The following is a 19,927-nucleotide window of genomic DNA, read 5'->3' on the forward strand; positions in this document are numbered from 1 at the left end:
AAAGTAAAGAACAGTAAGGAACTATCAGAAAGGGATGAAACACCAGGGGAAAAAAAGTGATGTCTGTAAAGACAAAGAAGGGGAACTTCAATGGCAGTAATCAATGGAGTCAAATCCAAATAAAATGCAAACCAAATCCAATGGCATTGAAATTTAGGAGGTCATTTGAGATGTTTGCCAAAATAATTATATCTGATTTTTAGTCATATTTCTTTGAAAAAAGAAAAACACTCAACAAATGGTTACTACTATTTCTTGATGTTTCTCATTTTGTGATTCATCCACTTTTAATTCATAAATAATGGGAATTTTGTCAGATAAAGTTAATAAATTATTAAAGTAAAAATTTGCCACTGAGCAACTATGAAAGAGTTAAGGTTTTACTTTGGGTTGTTGTGTTTCCTCTCTACCTAATATTGCTGGGTGCATGTCCCTCACAAAAGAGCTTTACAATGGTTTCTGAATGTCTTTCAGAGTTACAAGCCAGAAACATATTTGTCATAGAAATATTACTCTTAAAAATACTGATAGTGCGTCTGTTCTATCAATCTCTCCACAGGACTCATGGTGAGAAAGAAAGAGATGAGAAGACATGTCTGTGTAGGAAACTTCTTTCTTTGAATGTCTTGACTGGTTTTTCTTTTCTTTTTTTGAGGCAGCATAGTTGGAAGCACCTTAGGTCTGAAAGGGATTGAGTGCGAGAAACACACCATGAAACCAGAGCAAATACTAAAATATTTAAGGTAGGATAGGAAAGTCAAAGGACTAAAATTAGATCAGCAAAAGCAAAAGAACAAACAAACAAAAAGGGAATATTTGGGAGCACCGAGATTCAGCCAAGACTTGGCGCTGGTTCTCAGTGAATGCCCCAGACCGTGTGCCCTGGCAGCAAGTTGCTGAGGCCGGGGCCCAGGAATGCCTGGTACTGCTAACAAGTACGCTGTGCAAGTATCTTCAAAGTGAGAGAAAAGAAGGGCACTTCCACGTGAGATGAGTTTTCCAAAGCCCTCATAGCTGTAGTCCTCACACTTTTCTGGTCTTCTTTGTCATTGGGGTTAGAGAGGGCTAGGAACTGAAAGCAGGGAAGACAGACCAAATAGGCGCACAAAAGTCCATTGTAAAAGGTATGATTTTCAAGCTGAGGCTGCATATAATACATTCATAGAACGGGAATACCAGCCTAATCATCATGGAAATGGTTATTTCATATTTAACACCCAGAGAGAATGTGAAAAGCGAATCCGCATATGATTCACTTTTATTCCACACATTCTTAATTGAAGAGACAGAAAGATGCTGTTCTTTACAAAGTAAACTGTCCATCTTAGAAAAGTCATCTGAAAAATAGCAGTCGTTTATATTAAAATCAGTGAAAAAAATCTATGTTTCATATGACTAAATATGACTGCTCCTTTTTAAACTCCAGATAAAGCAGTAGAAAGGCAATATTCTCAGGTCTTTGAACTTGAAGGCAGCTGTAAAACCAAAAGAAACAGAAATGGGCAGGTGAGGGGGACAAAGAGGGAGAAATTGAGGGAAACCCATTAAGTGTGCAGAATATTATTCTGACTGCCACATCCTTGGTTGTTAAATGAATAAATTCTGTTTCCTGCCTAAATTTGGTACACATTCTTACCTTACAAATTTCCTTTATTTTGCTCTATATTTTCTATTTCAAATATAGTTCTGAATTTTAAATTTTATGGATTAGTTTAAAGAACACCAATCTTATTGCAATATATTACAAGGATATTATCAGAAACTAACATGAGAAATGCAATTGTATTTTTACTGCAATGAAACTCTATTAGAATGACACAGGACTTTTTTGCCACCTACAAATGTTTCCTTTTTTTCTTTTTGTTGTCACTACATCCAACATTTATTTTTGAAATATATATTATTCATTATAAGAGTTTTCGAGTTCATATTTATTTATCAGTTGTATATATTGTTTTTCTATTTCTTTTTTTGGTGGAGGGAGTCTTTCTTAAAAAAAAAATTCTGATATATCCTTTCTTCTAAACTGTTCTATTTTTTCCTAAAAGTAACCCCTTTATTGTGTTAATAAATTAAAATCCAAAGAGCTTTATTCAAGGGTTTCAGACATTTTAAAAATCTGTCCTATTGTAATAAGAAACCTTGGAGACTCATTGAAATAGCAGCAAAGGCACAAGTTTCTTTTTATTATGAAAGATGTTTATGTGAAGAACAAAATAGACAAGAGAAAGTAACTGCTTCAGAATACTTGATGGGCACTTTAATCTTCTATTAATATGCAAATTTTGTTCTTTAGAACCCCAATAAGAGATTTCTTTTTCCACCAGGCTATTTGAAAGTAGTCCTATTCTCCCAAAGGTCCTTCTTGCATGAGTCTAAGTGAAACGGTGTTTTTTATGCTAATTCCCAAGATGCTCTTATATGCATCATTTTCTTTTGAAATTATATGGAGTTTATTGAACCACATTTGTAAAACATTCCACAGTTGATTTCATTCTAAAGATCTCCTTTAATAGAAATGATTCCCCTGTTGATCTGTGTCATAGGAGAATGTTAAAGAAAATCAGTTTTAACAACATGGTAGAAATAAGAAAGGGCTTGTGTACAGAAATGAAGATACCAGCTTGTGAACAGGAAAAGAACAATTTCTGTTGTGTAATTAACCTCATCAAGAATTTGAGCCTACTAGAAACTACTCTGTTGATATTACAAATCACAATTATCAAGTACCACTTCATAAACATATATCTCAAGAATAATCACTAAGGTACATGCCCACAGTCTTTTGGCTTTTTTGGAAACATTTATTCATATTACATTTTATTTCAATACGTTGCCTTTTCAAAAGAGGTTGTGATTATAACAACAATGTCACAACAATTCCTTTATGGGTGTAGAAATTAGGCTGAATAATAAAATTATTTTTATATAGTCATATTGTCCTCCATGCACCAACCACTTCAGTTACCTAGTTTATATTAAAAAGAATAAAACATTTTGCATTATCTCTTCTTGTCTTATTGATAAAGAGGGAAGCCTCAAACACCTTTTCAATATGGTATCCAGACTTTGATCTAATTATTTTTCCAGGGAATGGATATTTATTTACCCACATTGTTAAATAGTTTTAAATAAATTATAATATCTGGAAAAGCTTTGAGTAAATAGTATTTCTTCTGAACTGTAAAGGTTATCATACCTTTTTAAATTTATGTATTTATAGAAGTTATGACCTCTCCTCCTCCAAAATTCATTCTTATTTCAGAAATATTGACTCTTCATTTTTTCTGGCACAAAAATTCCCTTCACAGTAAGTTATGATCCAGGCATAAAATTCAATCTCATCATACCTCTTTTTTAAAACCACAAAACTGTACCCTTCACCTTTATTATCCAATCCATGTACCTGAAATTGGGTTGTAAATGACATATGTTACCTTAAAGATTAAAATCACACTGAAAGAGAAGTTTTACTAACATGAAGGAAAAAGGGGCAGGCTTTCACCTGACATTGTGCCCTTTTAAATATTTTGGAAATATTGGAGATTTGGTTCTAGACCACCACCACAGTAAAGCAAATGTAGGAACAAAGCAAGTCACACAAATTATTTGGTTTTTCAATGCCTATAAATGTTTACACTGTATTATAGCCTACTACGTGTGCAAAATTATGTTTAAAAAATAATGTGCATACCTTAATTTCAAAATACTTTTATTGCTAAAAATTCTAACAATCATCTGAGCCTTTGGTGAGCCCTAATCTTTTGCTGGTGGAGGGTCTTGACTTGATGTTGATGGCAGCTGAACAATCAGGGTGATGGTTGCCTAAGGTCAGGGTGCCTGCCGTAATTTCTTAAAATAAAACAACAAAGTTTGCAACATTGCTTGATTCTTCCTGTCATAAAAGATTTCTCTGTCATTTGAACGTGTTTTATCCTCAGTAGAACTTCTTTTAAAATTAGAGTCAGTCCTCCCCAACCTTGTTACTGCTTTATCAACTCAAGTTTTCATAATATTCTAAGTCCTTTATTGCCAGTTCAACAATGTTCACATCTTCTTCACCACGAAGAGATTCCATCTCAGAAATCATTTTATTTCTTCATCCATGAGAAGCAACTCATCTTTTCAAGTTTTACAATAAGAATGCAGCAATTCAGTTACATCTTCAAGATCTACTTTTAACTCTAGTTCTCATCATTTTCACTTCATCTGCAGTTACTTCCTCCTCTGAAGTCCTGAACCCCTCAAAATCATCAATGAGGTTGAAATCAATGTCTTTCAAAGTCCTCTGACATCAATATTTTGACATCCTCCCATGAATCTCAAACGTTCTTATTGGCATCTGGAATGCTAATTCCTTTCCAGAGATTTTCTATTTACTTTGCTCAGATCCAACAGAGGAATCACCATCTAGGACAGCTGTAGCTTTATTAAATGTATTTCTTAAATAATAGGACTTGAAAGTCAAAATTACTCCTTGGTCCATTGACTGCAGAATGAATATTATGTTAGCAGGTATGAAAACAATATTTATTTTCTTGTACATCTTTAGAAGAGATCTGATATGACAAGGTGCATTGTTAGTGAGCAGTTATACTTTGAAAACTACCTTTCTTCTGAGCAGTAGGTCTCAACGGTAGGCTTAAAATATTCGGTAAACCATGATATAAACAGATGTGCTATTATCTAGGCTTTGTTGTTCCATTTATAGAAGACAGGCAAAATAGATTTAGTATGATTCTTAAGAGCCCAAGAATTTTCAAAACGGTAAATGAACATTAGCTTCAACTTAGTCACCAGCTGCGCTGGCCCCTAATAAGAAAGTCAGCCTGCCCTTTGAAGCTTTGAAGCCATGCGTTAACTTCTCCTCTCTAGCTGTAATAGTTTTAGATGGCAACTTCTTCCAGTGGAAGGCTGTTTGGTCTACATTGAAAATCTGCTGTTTAGTGTAACCACTTTCATCAACAATCTCACCTTGATCTTCTGGATACTTCTTGCAGTTTTCTGTCAGCACTTGTTGCTTCACCTTGCACTTTTATATCATGGAAACAGTTTCTTTCCTTAAACCACATGAACCAACCTCTACTAGCTTCACACTTTTCTGCAGCTTCCTTGCCTCTGTCAGCCTTCATAGAATAGAAGAGTTAGGGCCTTGCTCCGAATTAGGCTCTGGCTTAAGGGAATGTTGTGGCCTGTTTGATCTTCTATCTGAACCACTAAAACTTTTTCCATATAAGCAATAAGGTTGTTGTACTTTCTTATCATTAGTGTATTCAGTAGAGTAGTAATTTTAATTTCCTTCTGGAACTTTTCTTTTACATTCACAACTTTGCTGTTTGTCACGAGAGGCCTAGCTTTCTGCCTGTCTTGGCTTTCAACATGCCTTCCTCACTAAAATTAACCATTTCTAGGTTTTGATTTAAAGCATGGGTGTCCAATCTTTTGGCTTCCCTGGGCCACATTGGAAGAAGAAAAAGAATTGTCTTCGGCCACACATAAAATACACTAATACTTAATAGCCGATGAGCTTTAAAAAATTGTAAAAAAAAAAAAAAAAACCCTCATAACTTTAAGAAAGTTTACATACTTGTGTTGGGCCACATTCAAAGCTGTCCTGGGCTGCAGGCAGCCCACAGGCTGTGGGTTGGACAAGGGTGATTTAAAGTGAGAGATGTGTGACTCTTCCTTGTACTTGAACACTTAGGGGCCAAATTTCAATATTGTTGTATTACAGAGATTGGTGGGGGGCCTGAAGGCAGGGAAAGAGATTGAATAATGGCTTGTTGGTAGAGCAGTCAGAAGACACACAACACTTATTGATTAAATTTGCCATCTCATAGGGATACAGTTGAGGTGCCCCAAAACAATTACAATAGTCACATCAAAGACCACTTATCACCAATAACTCCAGCAGATACAATAATATAGAAAGCAATGAAATATCACGAGAATTACTAAAATATGACACAGAGACACCAAGTAAGCACATGCTGTTAGTAAAATGTGTTGATGATCTTGCTCAATTCAGGAGTGCCGCAAACCTGCAATCTGTAAAAGATGTAATACCTGTGAAGCACAATAAAGCAAAGTGCAATAAAACAAGGTATGTCTATAATTTCCTTTTGACTAAAGAGTCTTTCCCCGTCTTTTATACTTGGAAAGATTCCTCAGGATATAAGCCATATACCTTCACCCTCTTACAGACCTTTCCTTGATCCTTCCACTCTCTTCAGGTAAAATAGATCATTCCATCTGTTGAACACAAATAAAACAACAAAAATTACTCACAGTGTCTCTTACATATCTCTATCCCAATAGTTAATACATAGATTTGTAAACTTTTTGTTTACATGCCAATTTCCTCTAATAAAGTGCAGCCATCTGTCTTTTTTATCTTTTTAATCTCGAGAACATACTTAAGACTCAATAATTTACTTGCCTAGCCAGTGTATGGGCTAGACTACTACTGTTTTAAAAATGAAAATGTGTAGGGGTAAAGTTTCAGGGATAGAACTTATCCTCATCTCTATAATGTTTTCTGACTAGGTTAGTTGTAAAATCTAAAGATCTACTGGTGCTATTTTTAAATGGAAAGCTCACTTTTACAGTGTAAATATTAGGTAGAGTTCTAGCGGTGTAATCAATTACATAGTGTTAGGTTCATTAGAAAGAAAAAAATCCCTACAGCACTGAAATCTATAGCAACTCCTTCAAAATTTGCCAGTTGAGATCTATAGAACTAGCCTGACAATGAAAAAAAATCATTTCTTAGCAATAAAAATTGTGGTGTATTGATAAAGAATACTTTAAATCTCCGCAGATTTAACAAACAGTACCTACTGCTTTGGAACCTAGATGCAGTGAAAAGCATGTGATTTTAGCAATAGCAAGCAACAGGAACTAACACTATTCACACACAAAAATTGATGGAGTGGGTTTGAGGATTGGTTTAGAAAGCACAGAGCTGACTGAGTTATTGCCACTTGGTGCAGCCAGTACATTAGGGATAATAGCTGTGCAGACCCTGGATAGTTATAGATACTAGCTCAGCAGAATCTAATCTCACCTAGAGAGAAATATTTATATTTGGTATACAAGTTTTTTTCAAAGGCATGAAAAGAGAGTCCACAATACACATTTGGATGGAATTTCTTCCATGGATGAGAGTAAAAAATACTATCTTAAATGGATTACCTGTGGGCATTAGAACCTGGGAGCTAGCAAAGCTACTAGCCAAAACCTTGATCAAAATGTAGTCATTACAACTGTGTTTCCTGAGATAAATCAGAGTAAAAAATCCAATACAGTGCATACAATAGCATCCCTGAGAAAGCTCTCACCATGCAGATGTGATCCACTTAGGAATAAAGGATGTGTCTAATATATTTAGCAACAATTAATGCTGGCTTTTGTCATCATCTTTGAAGTTGAAGTAGTTGGCCTCTGTCAACCCTTGTCTTCAAAGTTAAGAATTTGTCATATTTAAGTTTTTCAACCATGACTAAATGCATTCCTTAAGGATATGTGTTCCTACTACTGAACTTTCTTAGAAAATTGGTGGGCCTGCAAAGTAAATTATAATTTTCAATGATTTTCCTGATAAAACAACTAACTTTTGCTTTATGCACTAGGAACTTCCTTAGGAAAGAGAAACTAGAGAGAATTAGGTAAATTTCTTCTCTCATTATAAAGTGATATGCATTAAAAATAAAATAATCAATGATGACAGTTTGAAATTATTTCTACAATCTGGAGCATTAGATTCACCATTTGCGCTCTGTGCTCATTTCTACTGAAGCTCAAGGCTGGAGAAATAATGTTTAAACCTGTAGTCAGAGAGAAAAGTTAGTCTAGAAACAGATTTAGAAAACAAACTTTACATGTACCAGAATGGAAATATATGAACTTTTAAGGACAAGCCCCATCAGAGTAAGAATAATCCCAAAGTGTAACAAATGACACGACATAGTGAGTCTTGTTTTGGTAACATCAAGCATAATATTTTACATAGTATTGGTAAAGAGACAACTGGGTGTTTGTTGAGGTATTGAGTTCACGTTGTCATGTGTACTACAGGGAAATTTCTCAGTAAATGACAAATTCTTCAGATAGCTTGTAATGTCCTTACCAGCCAACCAGAGAATTAAATTGCTACCCATGCTTAGCAAAGTTCAACAGGGCAGTTATGGGGTCAAATTTTCTAGGACCTTTGTAGCTAATTAGTAGGAATTCAAAGGTTATTCTCTGGAACTCTAAGGAAGTTGCTGACTTGTCTCTATTTCTCCTTTCTGGCACTCTTTCCCATAAGCTAAGGTATTTTATGATACTTTTTTTTCATTTCTACCATTTAGATCCTATTGTGAAGCTACACTTGCAATGCAACTTCAAATACAAAACCACTTTTTCTAATCCAAAACAGAAATAAATTTGATTCATAAAAGGCTAATGGGACATTTTTGAGATGCTGCATACATATTGGGAACTCTTTCTGCTTATAGGTTAGTAATTTATCTACCCACCGGTAACTGTTAACCATGCACAGAAGCCTATCTATTGTGTAGTAATAGTATTACTGTCACATAATTTTATTAGTTCCTCAAAACCACTTTGGAGATGATTGCTCAGAATTCTGGGATCAGGGATACAAGTATCTTGTCTTATCCCAATTAGAGAGGGACAATCTTTTAAACAAATGACAGTCCTAATCCATGTATAGCTAGCATCACCAAAATCAAACTTGTTTTTTCCTTTTGTTTTTGAGACAGTTTCAGTCTTGTCACCCAGACTGGAGTGCAATGGTGTGATCCTGGCTCACTGCAACCTCTGCCTCCTTGATTCAAGCAATTCTTCTGCCTCAGCCTCCCAAGTAGTGGTGATTACAGGCATGCGCCACCACACACAGCGTATGTTGTATTTTTAGTAGAGATGGGGTTTCACCATGTTGGTCAGGCTGGTCTTGAACTCCTGACCTCAGGTGATCTGCCTGCCTTGGCCTCCTAAAGTGCCGGATTACAGGTGTGAGCCACTGCACCCAGCCCAAAATCAAACTCTTGATTACACCAACTTCATGTCCATCCCAAGCCATTCCTTCTCTATTCCCCATTTCAGTATGTGATATACAACGCCCAGTTGCTCCAGACAAAATCTTTGAATTATCATTGATTCTTGCTTTGCCCTCAATTTTCCCATTCAAACTATCAACAAGTCCTGTTAGTACTATTACCAAAATATATCTTGAACCCATCTATCTATCTTCATAGTCAATACCTGTGATTTCAACCTCATTATTACAATCATCTCCTACACTGCCTACTTCTACCCCTGCCTGCCTATAATATGTCCTTTGCCTGCTGTTGTTTGGGATTCAAAATGCAAATCCGCTAATCTTTCTCAGCTTTAGAAAACCCTTATGTGACTTATCATTGAACCTTGGATAAAATCAAACTTCCTTATAGCAATGCAACTTCAAGTGTGTTTTATGAACTGGTGCCAATCTATGAAATGATAAGTACAAAAATTAAGATAAATGACGAGTTAATGGGTGCAGCACACCAACATGGCACATGTATACATATGTAACAAACCTACACATTGTGCACATGTACCCTAGAACTTAAAGTATAATAATTAAAAAAAAGATAATCATTTAGAATGTTTATACTAATTTGACAGTACTATGACATCTATCTATGGGAGCAGTGAACTCGTTGTGTTGCAATAGTATAGACCAGTTCTAGTGTTGCTGGGATCATAGGTTAGGTTGTGTGTGGTTTGGTGGGCACACAGGTTTTGAAGAATAGACCCCCATGTCATTCCACTACAAATCATAGATTTTAAGAGAATAGTCTTTCACCACAAAGGGTTTGAGAAACTCTTTCTGCCATCTGTAATCTGGTACCAGCCCCTTTCCATTCCTTCTTGGACCACTTGCCTCCTCCTTTTCTGTACTGGACCACAGGAGCCTTCTGACTTCCAAAACACTTAAAGATCTTTCTCCCCTCAGCCTTTTGCACTTGCAGTTCCTCGTGCCTGTAATAATCATCATCCCATCCCATCAATTGCTTTGATATACTCTTACATATAAGAGTTCTCTTTGTACCTTCTGTTTAGAGAAATTCCACATGCTTTTTTTCTTCCACAAATGTTCTTTTTCCAATTTCCTCTCTTGTTTTGAAGAACTGTCTGTTTCTTTTCATTTGCTTTGAAGACTTTTTTTTCCTTCTTTTTTTTTTTTTTTTTTCTTTTCTTTACTACTCCCTTGTCTTTAGCAGTTGTCTTCTAGGACATGCTTCTGGACATGAAGTGGTTTCTTTCGCTTTATGTCTTTGGGCTGACATGCGTCCATTTCATTCTTTCAGCATTCTGAAATACAGCGAAAAAAAGGCATATTTCTTTTCCACTTTTCCAAAGCTCAGCTCATTTCAGTTAGACAATCAAGTTGTTGCCAAAGTTTGCCTTTGTTGCTCTGCCGACATGAAGAGGGGAGTATTCTGAGTGTCAAGTGTAAAACAGTCCAGTTTGTGAGAAAAAAGACAGGCAAAGATTACTGTAACATAGGGAGACAAGGAGTGAGGGGAAAACTAAAAAGGAAACCAATAAGAAGAACAAATGGCAGCTCCAGACAAAGCTATACGTTTCTAGCATCATTTAATACTATGAAAAGCTAATATATATTCCTTAGGTTCTTCATTGATTTAAAACTTTAATAGTACATTTATGGACCTCAACCAAAATGAATTGCTGACCTTTGATTTTGATATTGTTTTAGGTGTTCTGCAGGACCAGATATAATCCCTGCAGAAAATAAAACTAAGTCTTGGGTGAAATCCATGTGAGAATAATTTCTTGTCAATATATGACTTTGAAAAAAATTGCAATTAAATATACTGGATTGATTCATGTAATAATACTTCATGGAAGGTTATTTTTTCCAATTAAATCTACCATTCCAAAACCCATTGCAAGCATTACTAAACTCAAGGATTTTTATAGACAGGTGCAAATTATTTAAAGATCTCTCTTTTTAAAAATTTAAGTGCTATAATTCTTGGGGGTATAATAAACAGTAGGAAATGTTAAATTTCCTAGTTCAATACAGAAAAGGAAATTTTGCAATTCTTTGATTTTTAGGAATATTACTACAGGGAAAAGAATAGCATGTGTCTACAAGCAGCCAAGCTGTTGATTACTAGACTAAGCAGTATTTAATGGAAAAAAAAGGAAAAAAAATAGAAATAGGCTGGGTGTGGTGGCTCACACCTGTAATCCCAGAACTTTGGGAGACTGAGGCAAGAAAATTGCTTGAGCTCAGGAGTTCAAAATAAGCCTGGGAAACATAGCAAGACCCAGTCTCTACTAAGATTAAAAATAAAAATCAGTTGGTCATGGTGGCACCCGCTTGTAGTCCAAGCTACCAGGGTGGCTAAGGTGAGAGGATCACTTAAGCCCAGGAGATTGAGGCTGCATTGTGCTGTCATCATGTCACTGCACTCCAGCCTGGGTGACACAGCAGCCCTTATCCAAAAAAAAAAAAAAAAATTGAAAAAGGGTAATAAACAATGCTTTAATTTTATAACAGTGACATTATTAAAGAGGGAATGGGGAACAGAAAAAGGCTGAATCTTTGTCCCGGTGCTTCTTTTCCAGGGCCAATGTCATATCAGGAAGGTGTTGTGCCAAAGGTCTGAAGAAACGTTGGGAAAAACTACCCCATCTTATTCCAAATGATGAAATTCTCTTGCTAACTGTTCTGTTTCCTCCTCTTCCATTGTCACCGGAATGCTACCATTCACTCTCACCTGGACCACTGCAATAGCCTCCTTTCTGTCTCTTAACTTCCAAATGTATCTTTCTCTAATTTGTTATTCTCCTTCAATCACTGTTTTTTGTGCAAGATATAAATTGATCTGCTTAAATCTGTCAGTACTTTCCAATTGCCGGTATACTGCTTCTTTAGCCATAGAAAGGACATAGGATGCAAAGTCTGGCCCTCACGTCTCTGTAACGCTCTCTATAACTCATTCTATCCCATTCTTTCTTGGTTCTCCATGTGCCATTTTAGGGGGTAGGAGGGGTTCTGAATAAGAACCCCCCAAAAAAGAGGAAAGGAGGAGGGGTAGGAGAAAAAGGAGGAAGAAGGGGAAAAGAAAAAGAGGAAAGAAGAAGAGGAGGAGGAGATGAAAGAGGAAGAGAGAGAAAAGGGGAAGGGGAGGAGAGGGAGAGAAAAGAGAAGAAAGGAAAGAAATGGGAGGGCATGGGGGATGGAGGGAAGGGGAGGAGGAGGAGAGGAGGAGGAAGGAGAGGAGGAAGAGTGAAAGAGAATTTAAATAGGAGAGAATGGGGTAGTGTTGAGGAGTATTTGAGAAAAGATCTGTTTCTTGTTTGCTTCCCAAATGGTAAGTTGGCTGAGTACTAAGATCATATCTATTTTTCCCATCATCGAATACTTAGAGCCTAGCATGGTACCTGACACATAATAGACACTCAATAAATATATACTCATGAATGCATTTGTTCTAAATTTGCAAAATCTAGTGAAATGGCTTATTCCTTTGTAATTACTTTTCAGCACTTTTGTCTATTGAACAGCAACATAATGTCATTTATAGAAATCACAAAAGATACAAAGAAAGAAGTATAAGGTAGTGAAAATCAATAATATTGACACCTTCCAAAGAATAATTATGACTAACATTTGCTATATATCTTTTGGAAATTGCGCTAGTCAAACTTTGTTTTCTGCCTTTCTTATCCTATTTTTTATGTCATACTATATGCAATGATAGGTTGTTCCGATTTCTTCCAATAGTATAACATAGATATTTTCAATATGGCATACATTTATTTAAAAAAAAAACTTTCATTGGATAAATAATATCTCTGGATCACTTATTTTAGCTTCAAATAATTTGAAAAAAAAAATGACTTTTTATCTTAGTGCCTCCTATACTTACTCTGCCCCCATATCCATCCCCACTGCCAACGACATGATGTTTGACAATGGACAGTTGAAAGGAAATTCTCTAATTTCTTCATGCACCTGTTTACACTGGTTGGAAGTGCCATGGTTAATCTGAACAACCCCATTTTGTGGAATCAGCCAGATCCCTTGAATATGTCCAAAACTTTTCTACCTGATATGGAAGAGCCTCTCTGCACCCCATCAGACTCTTTTAACAAGCAGAGCTCTACTGCCAGGAAAAAAATGAGCAATAGATGAAGCCAGCTTTTCTCTTTTTGTCCCTATCTTCTTACCTCAAAGTAAGGAGTTTCCTAGATCTGCTATATGGACAGGAAATAATAACATACATGACTGCCTCTACCCTCAGGTCATTGGTCCCGGAGCCTCAAGAAAGAAAACACTGAACAAAAAGCAGTCTTATTTAAGACCTTATATTTTAAGTGCAGAAGTATGCTGGTTACATTTATTTTCTATTTTAAAAATGGAAATTTTTGAAAAGATTTACATAATGGTAAGAAAGATTGTTTATAACATCATCAAGTTAAAAGCAAGAAATAAAATTCTATTTTCAGCAGCATATTATATTTAAGTGCACAGTACATGGAGGCAGTTTGCCTGAGTTTGTATCCTAAATCTGCAACTTACTAGCCTTGTAATCTTGGGCAAATTACTTAAACTCTTTCTGCCTCAGTTTCTTTCTGTATTCTTAATTGAGGTGAAATTCATATAACACAATTAACCATTTTTCACTGTACAATTCAGTGACACTTAGTGCATACACAATGCTTTGCAACCATCACCTCTCTCTAGTTTCAAAACTATTTTCATTACCCCAGAAAAGCACTGTATCACATTGAGTTATTCCATACTACCTTCTCCCCTTCATTTCCCAGCAATTAATTTATTTTCTGTCCCTTTTTACACATTCTAGATATTTCATATAAAAGGAATCATATAATGCATAAGCTTTTCACCTGGCTTCTTCACCTAACATAATGTTTTCAAGTTTGATCCACATTGCAAAATTTAAAAAAGCAGTATGTACTCCATTATTTTCCATGGCAGAATAATATTCCATTGTACAGCTATACCAAATTTTGCTTATCTATTTATCCATTAATGAACATTGAAGTTAATTTGCTTAATAGTCCTTATCTTATAGGGTTTTTATGAAGATCTAACTAATTAATATTTGGACAGTACATAAAATATTGCTTGTTTCTATGTTTCTTAAAATGGATATAGTTCTATACTTGTAACTGTATATGTTATTCATATTTGTATATTTATGGAAATCACTGGTCAAAAATATGCCAAATAGATAACAATTACTTTCCTAACTGTTGATATTGTGAATGGCTTTTATATTTTCTGAGGGTTTTATACTTTTTGAAATTTTAAATAAATGTATCCCTTTTACGTAAAGTACATAAAAATTAAAATTACTTTGTGAGATACACTTAATCATTAGTCATTGTAATTTCAGCATCATGTATATCTATTTAGAATTTGTCTAATAAACAAATAGTTTCATGAGTATATGTGCACATGGAATTTAATGTTCTTTTTAAACTATATTTTTGTATTTTCCAGTGGCAATTGTGCTATGTAAAATTTGCACTAGATATTGTCTGCAGCTATCTTTTCCTGTGTGTTATTGCAGTTCTAAAGCTCATGATTTGAGAAACCTCTTGTCCAGGACCCTCAGCCTCCTCTATCTTATCTAGCACCCATGAGGGTATATTGTTGGTGTTCCAAAGAGAGCATCATCAGGTTGAAAGCTGCATCACAGAGCCACACTGCAGTGGCTGGTATGAATCACTTTTTCCTAAAGGGACCATTACACTGACCCTAAACAGGCTTGTATCGGTATTGGTATCCGTTCTACTAAGTGTTGAAAACTGCAAGTGAGGCCCATTGGCTGCCAGTAGGAGTGAGAAAGAGGAGAACAGCAGTGGTTATAGACTCATCCATTATAAGTGTAACCCATGACAGCATGTAACCTACTCATCCTAAGTCCATGTTGCAGAAACCCAAGGTAAAGCTTCTGGTGTCTTCTTTAGACAATAGCCTAGTAATTGTACTATACCTTAGTCTCTTGTAGAATGAAACTTAGGATATAGAAAACAAATACCCTACTTTTCCTTTTGTGATTGAAACCAGTTATATAATGTCAGAAAACTACATAATACCTTTAATATGCATATATGAAATTTACAAAATAGTCTCTCTACTCCTTGATTGTGTATCCAGAAAATAAATAAATGCCACTTAATTATAAGATCTGGCTTTTTGTGGTACCCATATTCAGATGCTCTATTCTCCACTGTACTGAACAGAATAGGCCAAAGTGATACTCTGTGAACCATGTAAAAACAAGTTAGGTGCATCACTTTTTTATTCTGATTTTCTACAGCATTTTTTGAAACACTATGTCAAAAACAATTTCTATCATTATCACTTGAGACTATATAAAAATTTCTGCATGCTGTCCTTTGCAATTCATTTCTATCAATAAGTATATTTCTACTGGACCTTAAAAAGTATGGCTGTTGCTTTCTTTCTTGTGACTACTATGAATAAAGGGTGGAGATGAAACCACAAACAACTGGAACATTTTCATAAAACTGAAGAGTTATGTCAATAATAATATCCCTAAAAACTAAACAGACTTCTTGAAAACAATATGAAGTAAAAAGAGAGGGCCACTTTCAGAGAAACCAAGTATCTTCTTACTCTTTTTCATTTTAATTAAAATGAATGAAAAAAATTGAGATAGGAGAAATCATACCTTACTTTCTACATAGTCCTTCAGGCAAGTTTACTAAATGACACTGGGCAAAATTGAATAAAGGATCTTATAAATTACACTCCTGGAATTCATGACATGATCTCATATCTCACCAGTGCAATGTTGCATAAGGCTGCAGGAAATCGCCCAGTTCTGTGGTACCATTGTATACTATTATTAGGAACAATGTAACAATTCAAAGTACATCACATTAAAAAGGTTCAATGACTTTACCATATCAAAAGGCCCCTTGAGGCTGGGTGTGATGGCTCACGCCTGTAATACCAGCACTTTGGGAGGCCGAGTTGGGTGGATCACCTGAGGTCAGGAGCTGGAGGCCAACCTGGCCAACATGGTGAAACCCTGTCTCTACTGAAAAAAACAAAAATTAGCCAGGCGTGGTGGCAGGTGCCTGTAATCCCATCTACTCTGGAGGCTGAGGCAGGAGAATCACTTGAACCTGGGAGACGGAGGGTGCAGTGAGCCGAGATCACACCACTGCACACCAGCCTGGGCGACAGAGTGACAGTATGTCTCCATCCAAAAAAAAAAAAAACCCTGAAATATCACGTTATATCATGTATCATGTAATGTTAGATTTTTTTTTTAATTTTCATTTCAGAATGAATTTAACGAATAATCATCAAAATCCAAATATGCTTAACTCTATATGAGGTAAATATAAGTTAGTATTTTGTCAAAAGCAAATGTAAGTAAAAGATTAAGATAGCATATATGTCAAAGATTTGTGGACAAAAAATTATTCTGTTCTTTCATAGAGAGGTATAAATGGAGGTAAAGCTACTCACCTAGTGTGTATCTGCCAAAGGTCAACTCAAAGAACCCATGGAGCACACATCTTCTTTCCCATGACCCCAGTTCTCATTCTCCACATTGAAGCCAGAATGAATTTTCTAAGCATGATTAAGCTTCTGTTATTCCCTGGCTTATAGATGGCTTTCAATCATAAATAAATTCAAATTCTTTTTCTTGCCCAAAAGGATCAATATCTCTGTCCCCTGCCTGCCACTCTGAATTCATCTTGCACTGCCTTCTGCTCTAGTCACTGTGCTCTGGCCAGCTAGGCTTTCTGATCTGGACATGATTAGCTCATGTACACCTAAGGGCCACCCAGTTACTCTCTTATCACTTTGCCTTATTTTCTTCCCAGAATTTATTAACAGAAAACTCATTATCTTCCCATATTGGCCTCCCAACTAAATTTCAAGAGTAAGAATTTTGCCTATCTTACCTAATTCTTGCTACATAGTAGATTCTCAAATAATATTTGTGCTCTGGATAACCATATATAATGACCAATGACTTTGTATCCAATTTTTCAGAAGGTTCCTCCAATACGTATTTATCCAAGTATGGAATTGAACAGCAATTGTAAGAAGAAAAGAACTGGGCCGGGCGCGGTGGCCCAAGCCTGTAATCCCAGCACTTTGGGAGGCTGAGACAGGAGGATCACGAGGTTAGGAGATCGAGACCATCCTGGCTAACATGGTGAAACCCCGTCTCTGCTAAAAAATACAAAAGAACTAGCCGGGTGAGGTGGCGGGTGCCTGTAGTCCTAGCTACTCCGGAGGCTGAGGCAGGAGAATGGCTTAAACCCGGGAGGTGGAGCTTGCAGTGAGCTGAGATCCAGCCATTGCACTCCAGCCTGGGCGACAGAGCGAGACTCTGTCTCAAAAAAAATAAAAAATAAAAAAAAATTAAAAATTTAAAAAAAAAATGGATCAGGATCTCTTCTGATTACTTTTAAGATATAGTCTTAGTGAAAGTGAACACCCTTAATAGAAAAAAAAATGCAGATAAAGCCAAGAAGGAAGCAAGGCCAAGACAACAGCAGAAACATGGCAGAAAACAAATAGCCCTCTCCCACTAATCGTACTTTAGGATCCTGTGGACACACTGGTGAGAAGTGGAAATGTTTCCATAAGCCAAATTTTTTTGTATATTGAAATTACAAAACATTCTATTCTTTAAAATGAATTCTAAGGACTAACACAATGACACTTCAGAAAGAATATCAAGATCTTAGCAACTCAAAACACACACAGGTTATACTGTATGAATGAGAAAAGATCAGCCAATAGTTGTATTTAGTCACATAACTACTTAGTATGCAACTATAATGTTTCTTTTTAAAACTATACTACTAATCTTAAAATTATTTTACTTTTAAGCATACAACCACATGTGTGCACACACAGGCGATATAAATTATGACCTTGAACAAATTAACTTGTTTGTATCTCAGTTTTCTCATCAGCAAAATATAGAAAATAGTACTCACCTCATAAAGTTGTTAAAAGTATTAAATAACTTCATATACGTAGAACACCTAGAGGAGATCATGACACAAGTAAAGAATATAAATTAACTAACTATTTAAAAATAGATTTTGGAAACACATGAAATATTCATATTCTCATTAGACTGTAGTTATTGTATCATGCATACCAGTAGTAAACATTCAGTAACTGCTTAATGCCTAACCAATCATAAGTATTTACATTAATCTGGAAAAGGGATCACAAACACTTAAGAGAAAATGATTTAAAGAACAAATATAGAGAGGTTAATCTAGTACTAATAAAATCAATCCATTCATAAGATTAAGTTAATTCAATCCTAAGGGAAAAACACACTAATAGCATTAGTAAAATGCTTAGCAGTTAACAAGCATTTTCACATACATTATCTCATTTAAGCTCCATAATTATACTTATGATGACTAAAATTTAAAGTGTTTATGGGATTTACTTGTGATCACATTTCTAATAAATACTGATGCCATTCCAAATCCTGGACAGGTGTTGCTTTCATAACATTTTATATTTCCTTCAAATTCACTAAAGAAAAAGCACACAAACTATGATAGTTTCATTTCATATTATTCTTTCAATAAATATGTATTCAATACTACTATGTGCCAAGCATTATTCTAAGTATAGGAGATAGAGTGGTTTTAAAAAAGCCAAAATATCTTGCCTTTAATAGAGTTTATTCTCTACATTCTAGTGCAGAAAATAGACACTCCAAAAGATAAGTAAAATAATGAAATTTCAGATGGTGCTAAATGCTATATAGAGTCAAAAAATCAGAAAAGGGAGTTAAGGTGTGCCTGAGAAATGAGGGTGTTATGACTTAAAAAAAAAAAAAAAAGTCAGTATGGTGTTTAGGAAGTCCTCACTAACAAGGTGATATTTGATAAAATACTTTAAACTAGCTTTGTAGGCCTTGTAGATATTTTGAGGAAGCTCATGTCAGTCAAAGAGAAAACCCACATAGAAGAGTGTCTGACATTTTTAAGGACATCAATGGACTACAGCCAAATGAGTGAGGAGTGAAGCAAGAGAAAAAGTCAAAAAGGTTATGGGAAGCCAGATCAGTTATGACCTTCTTGGTCATTGTAAAACCTTTGGTTATTTTCCAAGTGAGATGGGAATGGAGAATTCCATGAAGAGGAGTGTCATGACTTGACTATGTCTCAAAAGAATGACAACATGATGACTCCTGCTGGCGAGTTGACTGGAGTGAAGGGAAGCAGGGAGGAGACAAGGACAAAAGATCAATATTAGAAGACTACTGCTGTAACCAAGGGGAAAGATGAGGATGGCTTGATGCAAGGAATTAGCAATGAAGGTGGTAGGAATAGGTGGATTCTGAATATATTTAAAAGGTAAACTCATTAAAATTGGATGGCAAATGAGATATGAGGTATAAAAGAAAGAGAAAAGTCAAGGATGATTTAAGTCTGATCCCCTAAAAGAATGGAGTTTCCATTAACTAAGATGGGACAGTCTACTTAGAAGTCAGGCTTGGGCAGGGATATGCTTTATTTCAGACATGTAAAGTTTGAAATTCAAATTAGATAGTTAAGTGGAGGCGTTGAGTAGGCAATTGGATATCTACGTCTACAGTTCAGAAAAAGGTTCAAACTAAAATTATAAATGTAAAATATATATGTATATATATGCCAAAAATATACATATACACATGCATGCACATGCCCACACACACACACACACACACACACACACGCATATATTTAAGACTGAGCCTGGAAGAGAACAGCAAAGGGGTAAGAATACAGAAGGGAGGCTAGGAGCAGTGGCTCACACCTGTAATCCAAGCATTTTGGAAGGCCGAGGCGGGTGGATCAC

General features: G+C 35.6%; 1 long non-coding RNA gene across 1 annotated transcript; it reads right to left on the reverse strand.

Annotated features, from left to right (window-relative positions):
* Positions 1-2,153: 2,153 nt before the first annotated feature.
* LOC102141327 (uncharacterized) lies at positions 2,154-18,169 on the reverse strand. Its single transcript, XR_278124.5, has 3 exons — positions 18,055-18,169; positions 10,100-10,362; positions 2,154-6,252 (listed from the first exon to the last, which is right to left on the reverse strand). It is a non-coding gene; the product is annotated as an uncharacterized lncRNA (long non-coding RNA).
* Between the last annotated feature and the right edge of the window lie 1,758 nt (positions 18,170-19,927).

This window comes from Macaca fascicularis, chromosome 6 (assembly GCF_037993035.2).
Source record: "Macaca fascicularis isolate 582-1 chromosome 6, T2T-MFA8v1.1".
NCBI lineage: Eukaryota > Metazoa > Chordata > Mammalia > Primates > Cercopithecidae > Macaca > Macaca fascicularis.